Genomic DNA, 6,368 nt, shown 5'->3' with positions numbered 1-6,368 from the left:
AATGTACATAAGGCATGTATGCCCTCTTAGGTTTGATTTGCAACAATTCATTCCTTTTTTCCCTTTTGGCCCACTTTTCCTCACTCCTCTACTCTTGGACTTCCTCTCTACACACTTATACATACACTACGTGCTTTTGGTTACATAATTATACATATAGGATTCTTAAACTATAATCTAGTTCAGATCCACTAATCACTCAACAAATCCTATTCTAGATTCTCCAGATCCACATATCTTCCAAGAGATATAACTTACCCTCAAACCTCTCTAACTCTTTCAAATATTCTTAAGAATTCTCCTAAAGAGTGGACTTGTTTACAATATTCTTCATTCTCACCATGTATATACAATTTTTCTAAAAACATAGGAAAGTACATTTAAATTAAATAATTTCACTCAATTAGGGAACCAAATATCTTGGTAAATGAAAGGCCCCTATTCTAGTCAAAATGTCCTCAACTTGGAGGTAAGATTCTCCTGCATCATACTCCCAAGGTGGAAAAAAAACATGGTATCTTGACCATGGGATTTTATAAGCTAATGAATCACACACCATAGAAAACATGGGGAATAGCTTCAGGTTACACTATTGAACATGTATAGTGAAGTTACAGGTATTTTGAAAAGGCCACCGATGCTAGTGTTCATTGTCTTTCCCTGTTCCACAAACATTCATATGCTGATGTCTATATTATAGTTGTTGCCCATATGGGCACCATTTGAAGTAATATTTTCACTTATTCTACTTGGGTTACTGTACATATCCTCCAACTATTGCACAACTCACTGCCATTGCTCTCACCACCGCTTATTGTTGCAGCCTTATCTAAACATCTACAAATATTTTATTGATTTAAATATTCAAAGATCAAACCATTCATATTGGGGTTTTAATTTCTTCAAAAGAACAAAATTAACTAAATAAACCCCGACTTTCATGGATAAGGAGAATATATGATTACAAAGAAGAAATAATTCACTTTTAATCCAGGGGGAAGAGAATTACTTGAATTCATCCGTGTAATTTAGTTTTCGACTTGTAGGACCAACGGATTCCTCCTTGTGTTCCTTCTCATAAAGGAGGGTCTCATCACAGGGGACCTTCACTCGTAGCTTACGCAAAGAGGCAATAATCACTTGACATATTCAAGTGAGGTGACTTCCACCTGGCTTTTGGTATTTGTAAATAGGAGTACCAGAGTATAACTTCCCATAGAAAATCCCATGATTAGTTGAAATCCCAAAGCCTAGCGCCAAACTCACATTGTCTTCCACCCATACCACACCAGTACTAGAAAGAAGAGTCCCAAAATTGTTGACAAAGAAGAACCAATTGAAGAATGAAATCTTCATCATATTTTCTTTTGGATTGGTGTCATTGAATTGATCTGCTTCAAAAGCCACAATGCATGGCATGAAGCTTCCACTTCCCAAAGACATTACATAATCTCCCAGGTCGAATACAATACCTGGAAGCTTTAAGACGCTGACCAATGTTAGTGTGATTAATCCATGTAATAAAATTATATATAAGATTTTGTCTAAGTTAAAACGAAAGGGTTATCTAAGCTAAAACTTTTGTTCATTGGTAACTCTGATTTATGAGATTCTATAGGCTTTCACAGTTATTCATATTGGGAGAAATTTTTCGAATGCAATAGTGTCGAGGATTTTATATCTTTTCCAACGTTTCGGGTGGACTCTCCGCTCATCATCAGAGGCTGAGAATTTAAATCTAATCAAAGTTTTTGTTTTTTTGTGCTTAAATTAAAAATTAAATAGAACCCACCACATATTAAATTAATTAAAGACAAGATCATAATGAAACATTTCTTATACCCGAAACTCATTATCAATTTTGTAAAAAAAAAAAAAAAAACTTACAAGATTAACCTATCCCCAATAGAAAATTCATTTCAAGACCATGAAGGTAAAAGGGCCTTAAGAAGGGTGGGCAATATTAAATATTACAACAAAATAGAGTGTGGAGGCAATAGCCATGGTCGTGTAGTGCCCCGGGTATGCATCTGCAAGTTTTGCTCTTAGAAGAGGTGTTAACATTGCATGTGCCTAATGAGGTGGTTGAAATGGTTGCTTCCACAACTTTTCTCTTCTTTAGTTCTCCTGTTAGATAAGTGACTAAATTTGTGTCCTCTCCATAAAATGCCATCTGTTCATAGAAATTGGCACCTGCAATGCATTGCAATTTGGACCAGAGAAGACCAAGAAAAATAATCAATAAGAAACAATTGAAATGAATATTTAGTCAAATTTTGAAATTAGTTAGAAATAGGGAAGAGGGCATAGAATGAAAAGAGATCCCTTCCATGGCCACCTCCCTCTGCTATTTTTCTTGTTCATGTTGTCGATGTCATTGGGATGTTATAGCAGAGGGATATTGTAAATTAGGGTGTCCACTGAAATTGCAACTAGAGTACACATTTTAATTGGAGCGTCCACTGAAACTGCAACTATAGTACATAAAGAAGCCACATACTTTAAACATTAGATAAGCTAATAGGTCAACGAAACACCCTTCGGGTTTCACGCCCCCTCACCGCCCAATGAGGTGCTTCCAGCGACCAGGTCCCATCCCTCGCCAATGTTAACAATGATCATCTTTGTCCTGTCTGTTAATGTTAACAACTATGTTTCCTCGCAGGCTGTCCAGATACTCCATTTGCGGAGATCCCGTTTGCAGGCCAGGTCGCTGGAAGACAGACGACACGACTTGTCACCCAACTCACACAGTGGTCATACACCACGAATTCACGCCTTCATCTGTCTGAATTCCATTCGATCCGGGATCATTTTTAATTCCCCTGCACCCTCAAACTGAGCTTCTTGAAACCGCCTGCAAATATTGGTTCAATATTCAACGCGAGCAGCATGACAGAAATTTGCAGGATTGTAGATTGATGGTCTGGTTAATAAATTGATGGTTTGGTTAATATTTCAGGAATTGCAAATATCATTCTAATCAATGTTTAGGAACCGCAAATATCAGTCCAATATGTTTAAACTTCCCGTGTTGATCATATTCACGTTTAATCTGAAACATTTAAACTCCCTATGTTGATCAGATTGCAAATATCAGTATGATGTTCAACATGAATGGAGCTTAAACAACGCGACAGACGTTTATACCCGAACATTGCTCATATTGTAAGTGCAAAATAGGAAATGTCAAAACCTACGCATATTCCAGGGCTGGTTAATAAACATAATGTTTGTTTTTATGTCGTTTTTTATTGTGCTGGTCAAAACCCAATTTGTAAAACCCAGAATCCTCCACATTACTAAAACCCAATTTATTCAAACTATTATATAAAGAAAATGTTGTTATGGGTTGCACACAACTAGTTGTTGCTTGTCCGTCAAAGTTAGGAGAGCACCAAAATTTATTTAAACTATTATATAAAGGAAATGTATCTTTATTGGATACTTACACAAAAGTAAAGCACATAGATGTTATAATCAAAGACTCAACTGGATAGTTGAAAGCATCAATGTAACAATTGATGAAGCTCATGGACAAAATATTGAACAAGGAAGCTCATATTCAGGCGAGCCAGAGACACGTGAGACATAACTAGAAAAAGTCAAAGAGGAAGCCCAGAAGCAAGTGCAATAAAATGAGGAAACAATTTCCAACCAAGAAGAGATGAGAAATGAATAGAATGAACCTTCTAAGACTCCCAATAAATGGTATCAAAAGAACCATCCTTCAAACCAATTCATTGGGAACATTGATGAAGCTATAGGAACTAGAAGAAATCGACAGCGACACACGCCAAAACAACCATATCTTGCACTCTTGGCCACATTTGAGCCTAGAAGCTTTGAAGAGGCTAGTCATGATGAACATTTGGTAGTGGAAATGAATGAAGAATTGGATCATATTGAAAATAATGATACTTTGGAACTGGTTCCATGACCAAAGGACAAAAATGGCATTGGGACAAAGTGGGTTTTTAGGAACAAGTTGAATGAGGATGGATAGGTTACCAAGAAAAAGACAAGATTGGTCTGTAAAGGGTATGCATGGATTGAAGCAATATATTTAGAAGATACATTTGCACCCATTTCCAGGATGGAAGCCATTAGAATGTTCTTGGCCTACACATGTTCAAGAAAGATTAAGGTGTATCAGATGGACGTAAAATCATCCTTTCTAAATGGAGAATTGGAAGAAGAAGTTTATATAGAACAACCTAAGGGATTTCTGCTCACCAAAAATAAGGATTATGTTTGCAGGTTGAAGAAGGCATTGCATGGTCTCAAACAGGCTCCTAGAGCTTGGTATGCCGATCTTGATAGGTACTTGCAGAAACAAGTGTTTAAGAGAGGAAATGTTGATAGCAACCTTTATGTAAAGGTTGAGCACAATAGTTTGACCATCATTTAAGTATATGTGGATGACATTATTTTTGGCAGCGATGATGACAGGTTAAGTAAGAAGTTTGCATCAAATATGAAAATTGTGTTTGAGATGACATTGCTTGGTGAGTTGAATTTCTTCTTGGGACTTCAAATATCTCAAGAGGATAAGGGCATATTCATTTGTCAAACCAAGTATATCAAAGAAATGTTGAAGAGATTTCAAATGGAAGATTGCAAACCAGTCAATAACCCATGGTGATTGGTTGCAAGTTGAGCATGGATGATATATCCAAAGATGCAGACCAGAGAATGTATAGATATATGATTGGAAATATAATGTATGTGATAGCTTCTAGGCCAGATGTGATGTAGGCAAGGGGACAAGTGGCACGTTTCCAAGTAGCATAAAAAGAATCCCATGTTGTTGTAGTAAAGAGAATATTCCAGTATCTGAAAGGAACAACGAAATGTGGTCTATGGTATCCAAAAGGGAAGTATTTAACCATCATAACTTACATAGATTCATATTGGGCAGGTAATATTGATGATCGTAAGAGTACTAGTGAAGTTTGATGAGACCATTCCGATGTATTGCGACAACAATAACATCATAAGGATCTTCAAAAACCTTGTCATGCATTAAAAAACAAAACATATTCCTATCAAGTATCACTTTGTTCGAGAACAGGTTGCGGAGAAAAACATAAAGGTGGAATATATTGGGACAAAGGAGAAAATAGCTGACATCTTCACCAAACCTTTACCGCATGACACATTTGAGTATCTTCAACAAAAACTTGGGATTCTCCCAACTTCCCATTGAAATGCTTCTTATTCGACCAAGCAAACAGGGGGAGCAAAGGCAAGTTATAAGTACACTGGGAGTAGTGGCATATTGTCAGGGGGATTCACTCTTTTCCACTAATGTAAAGTGGGGAAGAAAGCAGGCCAGGAAGCTTAGAGGCATGTAGTCATGTGGAGTAGTGATCGCAAGGGGAGTATGTGTGTTTCCATCAATGACAAAGGGGGATATTGTTGTTTTGTGGTTGTCATTGATGTCAACCTAAGAAGAACCAGGAGATGCCCCACCTTTGTCAACCAAAATGACATGGAAAATCATGGTGTTTCAAGTCTAGACCATCACTGTTTGATTCTCCTCATCAAGCTAATTTCAGTGGTATGTGGTATGCCCTGAGTTCTCTCACAGTTTGTGAGTTATGATAGTTTGAAGATGAAGAACCCAATTTGTGAGTGAAAACCCCAAAAGATGATGACGCGACACCCTATCATTGGTCAAATCCTGAAGATGAGATTTTCATAAAAAATTCTATGGCTAAACTATTTCATAAAAGGTCTCAATGATTATTTTTGAATTATCAAATCAAGAAATGGTCTTTGACTTTAAGTAAAATTAAAACCTAAAATCCAAAAGGTGGAACAACCTCATTTTTTCGACCTCAAGCTTCTAAAATTCAAATTTTAATTTGTGAATCTCCCTCCAAAAGGTGAAATTCGGCTACCCTTAGAAGCTACTCAAATAACTACATAAGGACACATGATTTCACCTCCAAAGGCATGGAATTAAATGCACAATCTTTGCGATTACCTTTTGCAATCCATTTTGGCCCCATGGAATACTGAGACATCAAATGAGAGGCCTATTTGAAGAAGTTTTGTTATGAATTGGTTATGATCTGCTAATACTTTCACTGTATTCTTTTCATCTCTGTTGCAAGACAGCGAAGGATAAAGGGTTTTTTTTGTTTGGCTTTGTCGAGGGATTTATTGGGTGACCTACTGCATGTAGAGATCAAATATTATGTGTTAAATTCTTTTGTGATCTCAGTCCTTGTTAAGGCAAACGAAGTAGAACATTGATATACAGACTTCATATCTAATGGGGAATCAACTTTAATGCTAGGATTATCTCTGCAACATCTACAAGTATAAGGGTTCTATGAAGTATAAGGGTTCTATGAAGG

General features: G+C 36.7%; 1 pseudogene; it reads right to left on the bottom strand.

Annotated features, from left to right (window-relative positions):
* Positions 1–579: 579 nt before the first annotated feature.
* Positions 580–2,364, bottom strand: LOC149180215 (protein NRT1/ PTR FAMILY 8.3-like; annotated as a pseudogene).
* Positions 2,365–6,368: the final 4,004 nt, after the last annotated feature.

Source organism: Pinus tabuliformis, chromosome 3_2 (genome assembly GCF_031772625.1).
Source record: "Pinus tabuliformis cultivar Carrire ecotype Pingquan chromosome 3_2, CPIR1, whole genome shotgun sequence".
Lineage (NCBI taxonomy): Eukaryota > Viridiplantae > Streptophyta > Pinopsida > Pinales > Pinaceae > Pinus > Pinus tabuliformis.
The sequence above is the reverse complement of the archived record's forward strand: the minus strand, read 5'-3'. Positions and strand labels throughout refer to the sequence as shown.